This window comes from Pararge aegeria, chromosome 5 (assembly GCF_905163445.1).
Source record: "Pararge aegeria chromosome 5, ilParAegt1.1, whole genome shotgun sequence".
In the NCBI taxonomy this organism is placed as follows: domain Eukaryota; kingdom Metazoa; phylum Arthropoda; class Insecta; order Lepidoptera; family Nymphalidae; genus Pararge; species Pararge aegeria.
The window spans coordinates 757,797-771,644 of record NC_053184.1 but is presented as its reverse complement, the minus strand read 5'-3'; positions in this window follow the sequence as shown (position 1 = coordinate 771,644).

The window sequence follows — 13,848 nt, the reverse complement described above, 5'->3', positions numbered from 1 at the left end:
TTCCCGGTTTAGAGAATCAATCATACGTCCGCCTCCAGCAGGCAAGATACCTCTGTGACAAATCCAAGGTCGGTGCAATGGTTGAGGGGAATATCGGTTACATACAAACAAACGTTTTTAATGCGCCTAAGGACACCTACAGACTATAACTTCCTATCAGATTCGCGGCTGTAGTATATATAGTCTGTAGAGAAGCTTCTTTATGTCAGACACACAGGTTCGGGTGGCTTACACAGTGCGTTTAAAGCAGTGATGTTGTAATATTGTTTTAGAATTATAATCCTTTTAGGGATTTAAGGTATTCTATTTATGGTTTCTTCACCTTCACTTGTAATTAAAATATACCTTATTTAATTTGTGAAATTCCCCTTTTTATATTAACTATATTGTTTCTATGAATTGAGTTTTGTATTTCTTTAAACTTCTACGATCAATATCGAAGTAAGTGATTATTTCAGCACACTCACCTAGATAGATAGGCATATGCCTATGAAAAGAGATTCATGGCATGCATTCTCAAACGGGTTGTTGACCTCCAACTGTCTGTCTATTCATATCCAATATATAAAGCTGAAGAGTTTGTTTGTTTACTTAAACGCGATGATCTCAGCAACTACTGGTCCATTTGAAAAATTATTTCGCTGTTGGCTAGCCTATTTATCGAGAAAGGCTATAGGATATGTATCATCTCGCTGAGAACAATAGGAGTATAGCACCAATAAAAAATGTTTCAAGCTTTTTTCCCCTTTCGAGAGCTTCCGCTGCGTGCGCAACGTAAAACGATAGCATATGGCTATCTTTAGGTTGACTTATACGCAGACGAAGTAGCGAGGCTCCGCTAGTATCATATATTACTGTTATTTTAAAATATTCCAGCTTCAAACGACGGTGGTAAGCCTTAGGTCTTTTTAAAGTTTTTAATAAATCTGCTTAGATGTAAGATGTTTATATAAAGATGTTAATTCGGTTGTACATTAAACTAAACTGTTGATAGCACTAAACTATAATCCTTATGCGGGAAACTCCTCATCATGTATTTTGTACATAATGTATAATATGAATTTTAATAAATAAGCATAATCAAGTTAATTTGGTCTACATCACTTACCCTTACTTATTTAACTGATTCTTACGTCGTTTCTATTGAAATCTAGATAACAAGATGCTAGAAATATTGTGTACGCATCACTTTGTCGCCGCGAACAAGACTCGGAGCACTCTAGTTTTAACAATACATTTGTAATAGCTAGCGACTTGATTGTAATTTGTAAACTACGTTGCCTCTTAGGTACTAAAACAAATAGGTACGCGGTTGTGAAAAGCAGCAATGCATGACTCCCAGTTCGTTCGGGGACAGTGTTTTCTATACTTAAAGTGCTAAACGGAATTTCTAGTGCCTTGTTATTAATATTTCTATGATCGTGTCTTTCAGGTTCATTCGGAAATCCATTACAAACCCTCGACGGGAAAACGACGGGATGTTATAAGTTTGACGTGTCTGTGTGTGTAGCAACGTGTTTCCCGAATGGATGAACCGATTTAGATATTGTTGTTTTGATATTGCTTGAAAAATCGGGAAATGTTCTTGGCCATGTTAGAAGAAAATCGAACCAAAATGGCCGCCACCACAAAAAAGTGGACTATATATATTTTCTGTAAAGTTTTATCAAAATCAATTCGGTAGTTTTAGCTTGAAGGAGTAACAAACATCCATACAATCTTTCTCATTTATTTTATTAGGATTTTATTATGTTACATAAAAACAGCCGTTACGGGGTGCCTGCAGATGTGAAATTAAAGTTGGTAATAAGAATAAGGGAAAGCGTGGACCAGCGTGGTGAACTACGGCCTAAACCTTTCTCATTGTGATTAGACCCATGCCATGCACTGGGCCAAATAGGTTGATATGATGATAATGACAGTAATAATAACTAATTAGGTACCAATAGATTATACTAATTAGAATTTAAAAAAAGTATTTCTATTCGAATTCTATATCTATATCATATTCATGACGGCATAACCGAACGTCATGCCGTTAGCCGTGACGGCATTAAGCTCGATCGTACTGAAAAGGCGCCCTAATATAAAATGTTAGCCGTATAGTCTGCCTCATCACGAATCTTCCAAGTCCAGAATCTAACTAAATCTGGTTTGTGGTATTTATACCTACGTGGTCCCTAGGACCTTGTTTAATTTCGGTGACATTCCAAAAATATGGTATCCTGGAGATATGCGATGCGATTGTGCGATTGGTGGTCATAAAATCGTAAAGTTGGAAGAAAGTTTAGCTTTGATTACCTACCTTAGTTTAACAAACTATGTACTCGTATTTGTGTGTATTATATTCTTAAAATATTCATCAGCTATCTTAGTACTCATAATACAAGCTTCGCTTAATTAGGGGCCAGATGGCGATGTTTGTATTGTCGAAAGTCCTAGTATATTTATTATTATTTTTATTTACTATCATTTATTCTTTTTCATTTTTTTTTTAATTCTTAACAATGCTTAAAAATAAAATAAAAAATACTATTAAAAATTTAAAAAAAAAAACATCCACCTTCCGCTTGCGGGGCTTTTGAATGCCCAAGCAACCGGCGGTTAGGGCTCCAGAGTGAGGAACCTCCTCACAATACGCGCCGTTTCAAGGACTACTGCCTTCTGTATCCGACCCTTGATCCAACAACCAAATGAAAGCTTCTTAAGATGTTGGTTGAAGCTTTTCGCGAGAAGACCATTGACTAAAACGACGATCGGAACAATAACGGTCGGTACAAGTATTTAGATACTTTTTCCTTTTCAGCTTTCACCAGATTATCGTCATGTGGAATAGTAATGTCAACAATTATTGCAGGGCGCACTGATCGATCGACTAGTACTATATCAGGTCTATTAGTTGTAATATACCTGTCAGTGGTAATCGTTCGATCCCAGTAGTTTATTATTTTTTATTATTATCGTATGCAGAAGAGACGTAACTCTGAAACAGCCCTGACCAAGTAGCTACTGAGAATTCATCATTAGCCAGTGACTGTCCACTGCTGGACTAAACAAGCTCTCTCCAGGTTTGCCCATAATCACCACGCTGGGCAGGCGGGTTGATGAGCGCCTACTGCGCTCATCAACCCGCCTGCCCAATGATAGTACCTAGCTAATAGCACAGAAGACGCTTTTGCTCTTTCTCTGTTAACCCTCAGACGCCTAGTACAATACACGCGGGAAGCGGAGATCTGGAGACCACTGTATTCCGAACTGCAGTCACCACACGACACGGCACGGTACTCAGAATTATTTTGATATATTTGTAAATCCACCACGTGGTCTGAGATACGGACTGAGTCAGCTAAGCAATAAAATTGGCTTGAGTTCAAATGATCAAACGATTTTTACATTTCGGCATGAAATATCAAACAATATTGAACCGCCACTTGAAATGATAATCAAGTCCGGCAGATTCATACAAATATTTGGAATAGGAAGTTGGGATGAGAAATCGGATAAGACTTCCAAATATTTGACTCTTCCGTTTGAAATCCGGTCAAGAATTCAAAATGTACTTGAACGTTCTTACTGATATCATTTTGGAGTTTATCCTCGTTTTGAAACCTTGGTCGACCTCTTTGGCGCAGAAGTGAGCGAAAAACAGGGTGAGTTTGCATATTTTTTTTTTTTAATTATTCGATCAATAAACTGGTAACAATCAATGACGTTATCATGAGAATAACATAAATAAAAGAGAAAGACAGGCGATTAAAACCTTCTAGAAATGACCACAGCATGCTTAATTATAATAATCTAAAGATCCAGAATAACATCTTTCAGGACGCTTACTCTAAAGGAATTTGTTTTGTAGGCGACCCGCTCAGGCGTGGGTGTGGGCTAACTAAAATTAAATTATTTTCCAGTACAGTGTAATTTAGTTATTTACATTCACCTGATGGAATCCGTTTCTGGTTGAATGAGTAACAAGTGAAATATTTCTCGTGGGTTACAAAAAACGTGCCTACGTGCAGCACTGTTACAATTTCCGGGGGGATTTTCCTACAGCATAAACTGCTGCGATGGACAAGGGCGTAGGCCGCAATCTGAAATTTACTAGCTTAGTTTTCAGGATTTATTGTGTATGTGATCTAAACCAGAAACGGAATAGATCAGCTGTGAACTCAGTTTTATCCTGACAACTTTATACACTAATACAAGTTTTCTTTGCGCAATTGAGAATTATGAACATAAACTAGACAGCCGATTGGCGCAGTGGGCAGAGGACCCTGAGTCCAAGGCCGTGGGTTTGATTCCCACAACTAGAAAATGTCTGTGTAATGAACATGGATGGATGTTTTTCAGTGTCTGGGCGTTTATCCGTATAGTATTATTATAAGTATTTATGTATATTATTTATGAAATTATTCATCAGTTATCTTAGTACCCATAACAAAAGCTACGCTTACTTTGGGAATTGATGGCGTTATTGGCAATCATCGTTATTGCGATGTGTGTATTGTCGTAATACAAAAAAAAACTAATTATTTGTTGACTCTGGGATACTATAAATCTAAAATTGACTCGTCAATTCTCTATTACTCACCCAACTATTATGTTCACGTTGATAATCCTTCTCGTCCTAAATTCCGCCCGAAGACCAAGGTAGTACCTACTTTGGTCTACTGAAAGAAAGAAAGAAAAATCGTATTTATTGTCACACATTTGTGTAAAATGTTACATTTCTGAAATAAAATAATTGTTAAAGTATAAAAATTAAAAAAAAAATGTGTGACAAAGGAGCTGGCTCAGTATAGCTGCAAACTAAAACGCGCAGCACTGGTTTTCAGCCAGCCCCATTATCTTCGTCGTCCCTGAATCCTCGCAATGTTGCCAGGGATGACTTACGGCTCCGATACTTTGTCTCTAACTATGGGTCAAATAAGAAGGCTCAGAGACACTCGGAGGGCGATGGAGATAGCTATGCTTGGTGATCAAATCGTAAATAAGGAAATCCGAAGGAGAATCAGAGTCACCAACGTAGATCAACGAGTCGCGAAGCTGAAGTGGTAATGGGCGGAGCACATAGCTCCGAGAACCGATGGACGTTGGGTTAGGTTAGGTACCTTGTTCTGGAGTGGCGACTCCGCATGGAAGGCGCAGCGTTGGTAGTCCAATGCAGTGGACAGACGACATAAAACGAGTCTCGAAAGTAGCTGAATACAACTTTAGAGAGTATTTCCACTCGCTAAGTTGTATCCAGCGACAAAAGCCCTACAGAAGACCTTTGTCCAGCAGTAGACACCTACGTCCAGCAGTTGAGATACTAGTGATTATGATTGTTATTAGTCTGGGCGTAGTGAAGAATTCTCCTTCTTATGCCCGTAGGATCGCTGATGCAGTGTCCTGGGCCATTCCAGCCAGCCGACCTTACCCATCAGGTTGTAGGAGGTCATTCTGAAATAGTGTTCTGACTTTGCCTCTTTTGCATACCGAATAATAATTTAACAATTTTCGTACACACAGTAGTAGCCAGGTATCTAGGAAACAAATTTACTGTAATAAATTAACAGCTAATAGATTACCCATGGAGTTAGCGTAAACATCATTGCGAAATTTTCCGCGGTTGAATGAATCTATCGCAGTCTAGAAACACGATTTTTTACAAGTTTACATCAACATTGTGGGAGAATAACATTCAAACCAATGAGAAGTTTGCGTGTCGCAATAAATTACCGACCATTTACCGATTAGGCATTCATATGTTAAAAACTTAAGGAGCTATACGATTGACGTTGATCTACAACTGTGGAATGAATTTCTACAAGAGTTGCTTATTTTTTAACTTTTTAACAAGATGACAGCAGAAATCGGTAAGATAATACCTATGCTACATAGAGAAAGACAAGGCTGTAACTATCTGGTTAAGTAGGTAGTAGAAAAGCTTTTTGTGACACTTGTCCGGGGAAGTACTATGGCCATTTCTGCCGCTACGCAGTATTATTGCAATGCTGTGTTCCGTTCTCAAACGCGTGGTTGTCGGTGTAATAACAGGCACACGAGGATTAAAACCTACCTACCTCTCAAATTGATGGACACAGGGCGGTATGTTTGCATCGTTGGTCAATTATTATTATAAAAAAAGAGTAAAACACCTTTGCAACTTGTAGGTATATAAATGCTTTATAGTTAAGTAGGGACTTTTTCGACTCTTTTTTGGACTCGGCTCGTTTTGTTACGTTTGAAATACATTTTTAAAATATTTTTTGTGTTGATACAGATTCAAAACAATTCTATAAATTAAAGGTGCTCTCACGCATTATGAAGTGGTCAGAGATCGAATTCATGAAGTCAGAGCAACCTGTTATGTAAAAAAACCGACATTGTGCGAGTCTAACTCGTGCACTGGTTGAGTCGTTCCTTGGAAAAATGGAGAATTTTATTACCAATCTATTTATTTTCGGAAATACGTATGATGGGATAGATGGTTTTATTCGAAAATTTAAGGGTTAGTGACAATATTAAATATAATAGGTATACGCCGTTAGGTTCTAAGAAGAGCAAAGGAAGATGGACGGATGGACAGAACAAATTCTTGAGTATAAGGATTCCGTTTTTCCATAACGAGGTTAACCCTACATAAAGTGTAATCAATAGAAAGAGCTCGAATAAAACTAAATTAAACACAAATGAATGCACTCATACCGGTTGGAAATAACAAGTCTGTCAGCGGCCGTAGTGAATTTTCACTAAATCGAAGTTTCCGAACGTTAGAAAACAAACATGTCCGAATTCCCGCCGATGCGCAAACATTCAAACTAAATTAACAAAGCATCAATCTGCCACGGTATCCCACGCGCATGCGTAACTGTTCAACTGTTCTTAATTTAAACTGCTTGTTTACTTTTTAAGATAATATACGAACACCGGTGAACTAAATCTGGCCTTTACGAGCTTAAAATAATTTCACGTACGCCCTGCCGCGTGCGCCGAGCGAGTCATATCCATGCGGGCACTCCTCCGGAGTTCCGACATTTTGCCTTTTTTAGTAATCGCGCTTTTCTCAATGAGTATTCTCTTAGATCCCTCACTAAGATGTTCATGACATAGGTTTTTTAAATGGCCTTTCATACGCCACCGTCGTATGGCGCATGGTTATAGTGACTGCATGAGTACAGATACACCAACAAGTACCTACTTTTCAGTGCGCAATCGCAACTCTGGCCCGTTGGAGCACCGACATCTATCAATAGTATAACGTCCATTCTCCGAAATACGTGACCCGCCCAGTGCCACTTTAGCTTCGCAATTCTTAAGACATACCTATCGGTATTCAATTAATTTGGTTCTGCCGTAGTTGTCCTCATTTCCGGTTTCACAAAGACAAACTCCGCGCATGGATTTCTTCGCTCAGTGACTCTTAGGATTCTAAGTCTGCATTGTTAGCGATTATGTTTTGGGCCAACGTTCCCTGTTCAAAGACTGATCTTCGTCACGAAGCCTCCCAAATGCACGCTATCCAAGTTAGATTATCTTTTTGTGGAAATTGTACCTTCCTTTTGAATTGCGTGTCCTAGGTATATTATTTCGGCTACAGATACGAGCGCAGGATTGTGTTCGCTGGGCGGAACTCTCTCTCTCTCTCTCTATGTCATGTTCCTCGTTGCTGGAATGAAAACCTGAAGGTCGTGACCCCTTCCATTTACAGTCTTTCGGACGTAGCTCAAAATGCTGGAATCTGAATGGCTCTAATTAGTTTCAAAGCGGCAGTTACAAATGTGTTACACTTTTTAGACTTATTGATGCCGCAATTGTGACATTATTTGAATTTATTTAACGCCACTTTTATCTTTACAGTCTCGACTGTGCGGTTCATCGTATTAATCGAACTGCACAGTTTGTACAATCTTAGCCAAGCTGATTTTTTGCCAAAGGCATTCTCAGAACCAGCTTGGAGTGAGAATTACAAGAGAATGGTCATAGTCCACCCCATAGGTAATAATGGCTGAAGTCGCCAATTGGTATTAGATATATGTGTTTGGGTCAGAGCTCTAAATCCCACTCTCTCAAAAAAGATAACGAGTTATATAAAACTTGAGGATAGGCATTGTAAGAGTTATATAAAGCCTACCCTTACGTATTTAATTCGTACTTTAGATTTTCATCATTTTATTTCATCTGCATACCCTGTGCATACCCTCTATGCACGCCACTGGGTATGATAATGATATCTTATCTGGGTTTTATAAAGGTAGGTATAGTTTTGTTTTGTAGTATTATTTGGAACCATCACCTATAAACAGAACAACGCTTCGCAGGACATGTCAGGACGTCCTGCAACGTGCCGCCCTGTGTCCATCAACTAGGGCATAGGTTCTAACCCGTAGTGCCTGTAATTAAATCGGCAACCACGCCGTCAGACCGGAACACGTCATTGTAACAATGCTCTCTGCAGCAGAAATGAGTATGGCCATTCGCCGGACGAGCCCTGTCACGAAAGTCTCTACTATTATTTAAATATGTGACGTGTGTAAGACTATGTAAACCTACCTGCATTTGTAACAACAAAATGAAATGCTCGTCAGAATGACGTCTCCGCACCTTATGATGATCCTAAAGATAACAATGCAGTATACCGACTAATCATCGCGGAATTCAGCCTACGTAGTACGTATTAAACCTATAAAAGTAGGGTAGCCATCTATATTGGATAATCAGGACAGTGTTTTTCTCTTAATAGGGCTTCGTTATAAATTAAACAAACATTCAAGATCTTAAAATTAAAAGCAGAAATATTTAGTAGCCTACATGTAGTGGCAAGCATTATATATATATCCTTATCTAAGGAGATAAGCTGTTTATTATAACCATCAAGCCATTAATGTCACGCACCTAAGAACAGGTCTCTCGCTGCTGCACTCACCACGCAGCTTTAATATTGTTTGGCGGGCTTAGATTATTAACTTCTAAGTAATTATTATTATTGTTATTATTATTTGATAACGATCCAGATCATTTTTCGATGAGGCAGGGACGGAAATAAAAACCTATTTCACTTCTCCAAAAGTGGGTCGACGACCATCTCTTTCGTGATCTTTTCATGTTTTGGTTTATACTGGCAGTTAGATTTATATGATGTTTAAAGTACGATACGAGAGCTTGTCCCAAGATACCTTGTCTGATGTTGGCTCTACAAAAAGTAAGCATTAACCTGTGTATTATAAACATTGAATCACGACCACGTGAGCCGTTAACTTGGTGCTGTTCCACTGAGGGCTATTCGTGGAGCTCCAGTACGGATTCCACACGACTTTGTAACGAGCTAATTTAATACTTACACACACCCACTTCCTGCAGCCCAGTGGCATGCACAGAGTTTTAATCAGGGTTGCCAAATAAGGCAGGCAGATGATTCCAAAACGTAACCGTGTTTATTCAATGCCAAATGGGCTCCATTTCTACTGGCTCAGACGTTTCAATGTGGATCTGTAGCAATAACTAATCATATTGAGCTTCCCACAACTTCATTTGAGGTCACACGTCAAGTTCAGACCATACATGGACTCCAAATAAGACCAGCTGGCCCTTGGTATTCATAATAAGGTCTAAGCAGGTCCAGCGGCTACACTCTAGAACAGTTTCATACATTTTACTCACATGCTTGCATATTATGTACAATGGGTCTGCGAACTACCAGCTAGGAGCAATCCATCTGGGCGATCGATCTAATCCAATGCATTGTCTTCAGTAGATCGCCGATCTAGGAGACAGAGTCTTAATCAATACAAAACTTTAAAGTTTTGGGGATTACCGGAATTGCGGCAAGGTTCCATCGATATTGAATGAATGAATGTATGAATGAATGCACTTTTATTGTATACCAAAGAAAAGAGTAGTTACAGATATATCCACATACGCCACAATTCGGTGGCCTTCTCGCTACATAGTAATTTCTTCCAGGCAACCCAAGACGCAAAAGGTTATATATATAAAAGAGGTAGGTGGTGCAAAATCACATATAAACATGCGGTATTCAATAATATATAATTGGGAAAACTCCCTCACCTTTTTACCATCGAACCACCATTCATCGTTTCTAATGTGCACCAATCTGGAATGCCCTTACGGCTTCCGGTTTCCTCAAAACCTATAATATTACCTTCAAATCAAGATTATCTAGGGTCTAGTAAACAAGCACGGTTACTATGTGGATGGCTTTGTGGATGTCAGAGAGAACTATATTTGTGTACAAAACTAAAAAACTCGCCCATTAACCCATTTTGTACCCATCATTTTACTACTACAACCCACGTTTCTTTTAGGGGTTTTTTGCAATTCCCGAGTTTGTGCAAATTTTCTAATAGCTACATAAAATGAAAACAACTGAGTGGAAAACTTTTGCAAATGAACACTCCGGATTTTCTGCGGTTTAGACTACTGCCACACTAAAACCAAACGAGAGCCTTCTAAAATTTATTTTTTCAATTTATTTTTATATAACTTGCCACCGTAGAATTTCATTTTACTTTTATTTATTTTGTTGCGCGAATTAATTAGTTAAATTTGCACCTAATAAATCCGCGCGAACAACATCTTGTGATGACCAAATTAGTGGTTTTGAAAGAAAAGTAAAGAATGGGTAAATGTAAAGATTGAGTGACCTTACAAAAAATTCAAATTATGTCACAAATGCGTCATTAGTAAATCTTAAAAACTCCAGCACATTTGATTATATTTGAAGAGAATGTGCAGGCCAAATTCTGAATAACCATGATTTAATTGCACCTTTGTTGTCAAATGTTAAATCACTATCATCACGCGGATTTAAAATATCAGACGTTAAAGACTAACCAGTCCTACTCTGTACAAGAAATACAATATAAATAAAGAAAGCTTAATAGACAATGTCATCACGCAAAATTTCGGTTGGAATCTTGTATTAAAGTTCTATCTGTATCTTTTGAAGGCAGGTTCTGTTTAGTGTTATCCGATCGTTACGAAAATCCACTCCTTGCCTCCTCTATTTGACCCCTGAAATAGGGGTTGGTACGTTCAATGATCTGCCGCCACAACGCGATCTGCCTGCTCTTTCCGTTGACTAAGGAAATTGGTACAACGATCTGTTGCGTCCACCAACCCGTCACCCCAGCGTCGTGATTATGGGTATAGTATGTTATATTATTGGCGTAATAATCCCCCCTTGGGAGAGCCTTAAGACCAGCAGTGAACTGTTATAGGTCATCGAAATTTATTAAAGGTTTATGAAATGTATCTAAAATGAATTCGCATTTATAATATGAAATATTAGGATTAAGTATACGATCCGATATCGGGTCGGACAAAATGGAGGTTCTCTTAGTCCACGACACCATATAGTTAGTCCTAATGGTCACGAAATAATAGGTTAAGATTACGTAATTGGCGAACCTCTGGCGCAGGAATAACCCACTGACACAGTTCCGTGCAAAAAGTGCGATTCGTTGCGACCGGCCACTTAGTTGCTTATTGTTTACGAATCCGCGGCCGGTGATAATGAGATAATGAGCCTTCGTCATATTTAACAGCCGGAACATGACTCAAATTATGGTCTGTATCCTTTGACACTTTTCGACCACACTCTGGACGAAAGCAACCCACACGGGTGTGACGCTAGAATGCTAGCTAGAGCATAGCCAGGAGAAAGATAAAGAAGAAGAAGAGCCATGGACACTCCAAGTTTATCTCTTATTGTGAGACAACCACCCAAATCAAAATTTATATCGGGGAGGTGCGGTCAAAGAACGGGAAACATTTTTTATCATAATTGAAGGATCAAGCGGATGGCCTACCAGACGGTGAGCGAAAAAACCTTTGACTACAAACAGAGCAACAGTTGGCAGGGCATGCATTTTTCTCGGTACAATCAACTAACAAGAAACCGCGCAATTGCTCGCTCCCAAAACCTTTTTGCAATTTAATAATAATTTGTCTATCTTGTGTGAGATGAAAGCGGAGCGGCTTGCTATCAAGCAACCTTGTCATTGAGAAATTCAAAATTAATTTATTTCAAGTAGGCCTAATATACGCACTTTTGTAATGTCCATTCTGTCTGTTTGATCTGATTCTACCACCGGTTCTACGAAAAGAAGCCGGCACTCAGCAGTTGCTCATTTCCAACATCAACTATTTACATTTTACATTTGATGAAAGCGGAGCCAGATGCTTCCAAGTAACCTTGTCATTAAGAAATTCATCAGTTGTATAGTATCCTCGCTGTAATAAATGTGTTTTAACATATTCTTTAAAGTTATGCATTGGTAGGTCCAAAATTACCTTACAAATACTATATTATTATTTTAAATCTGCCAAGATTGGTGCAGCGAAGCAGTTCAGCCATTTGGGTAACGAATAGACCTAGAGTATTTTTTGTATGAATCTATCTTGATCAGGTATAGCGTAACACTTTCGAGAATACAGGCGTGATCGGTGATGTCATGGTATGTGATTGCGTAATCAATGCATATTTATCCGATATCGGATTCGGGGTTAATTTGCTGTAAATTTTTTAAGCGTTCCGTTGTTTATCATATCCAATTCCAAATGAAATTTAAATGTCACCATTTCGGAATAAACTTCTTTCGAATAAAAAACACATCCATATTGATAACTTCCTTTTTGAAGTCTTCCGTCAAAAGTAACAATAAAAAAGAAAATAATAAAATAGAATATTATATGGTAATCTTCAAAAATCTAAATCCTCAATGATATAAAATACGAGACATTGGCGAAATACCTTGTGCTCATTTGGCACAGACAAAAGCCATAAACAAGAATTGAAAAAAAAAAAGAATATTATATATATAAATTTTTATACCAGAACAACTCAAACAGACTCAATTTAGCGGATAATAATGTACCGATAACGTGTGTGTTCTGTCAGAACCTGACGAATTTAGGGAAGTTCTGTAAAAAAATTACATTAGAAGAACTATAAATACATATACAATCATTTTTATCATCAGTACGTGCGGAATGTTTTTATCTTTTTATGGAAATTTATCGTTATAATCGCGATCGTTGCGCTCTTTAGTCTTTAAATTATTCCGGATTTTACGCAATCGGGGAATCACTGTTTTTTTATTTAAACTATGTTTGAACGTATCTCTTAAATTCGTTTTGTGTGACGTTTGTTGGTTAAAGCTGAACGTGCATTGGATGGCGGCGAATGCGCCGTAAGCCACTTTATTTAAATATCTTCACCGAGCTTACATCAGCTGGCTCAAGAAGTTAATTCTATAAAATAATAATTATTAATATTGTTCTGCAGGAAATCCGTTAGGTATAAATACAATAAAAGTTAGATCGTCATCATAATCATCAAGCGCCTACAAGCGTCCGCTGCTGAATTTAGGCCTTTCCAAGAGCGCACAATCACACACGTGTTGTCAAAAATAAGGGTCTTAGACATCAATAAAGCAGTTAAGATTTTCCTCCTTTAAGTGCTTAATTAACCGAATATTATATAAAAACGTACCTAATATATTTTAATGATATATACATACAATTCAAACATAGTAACAATAACACTTGAGGTGAGAGGTTCAGCCGTCTACTGGGTAAGATGTATCAATTAGATGTAGTTATTGCGGTGCATTCGACACGTACGGTGCTGACAAATGTGCGTTCACCATCAATTAATTCACTCACTAGGATGTGGTTACTGATCTAACGGTAAGTTATTATTTAAATGAGACGGTTATTATGATTTATGAGTTAAAACCGGTTTGTATTATCATTTTATTTATAGCGTTTTAAGTAATTAATATGTTTACATCCGTGATGTTACAAATGATCTAAATCCTGTTGGTAACTGAGACAATGTACTTA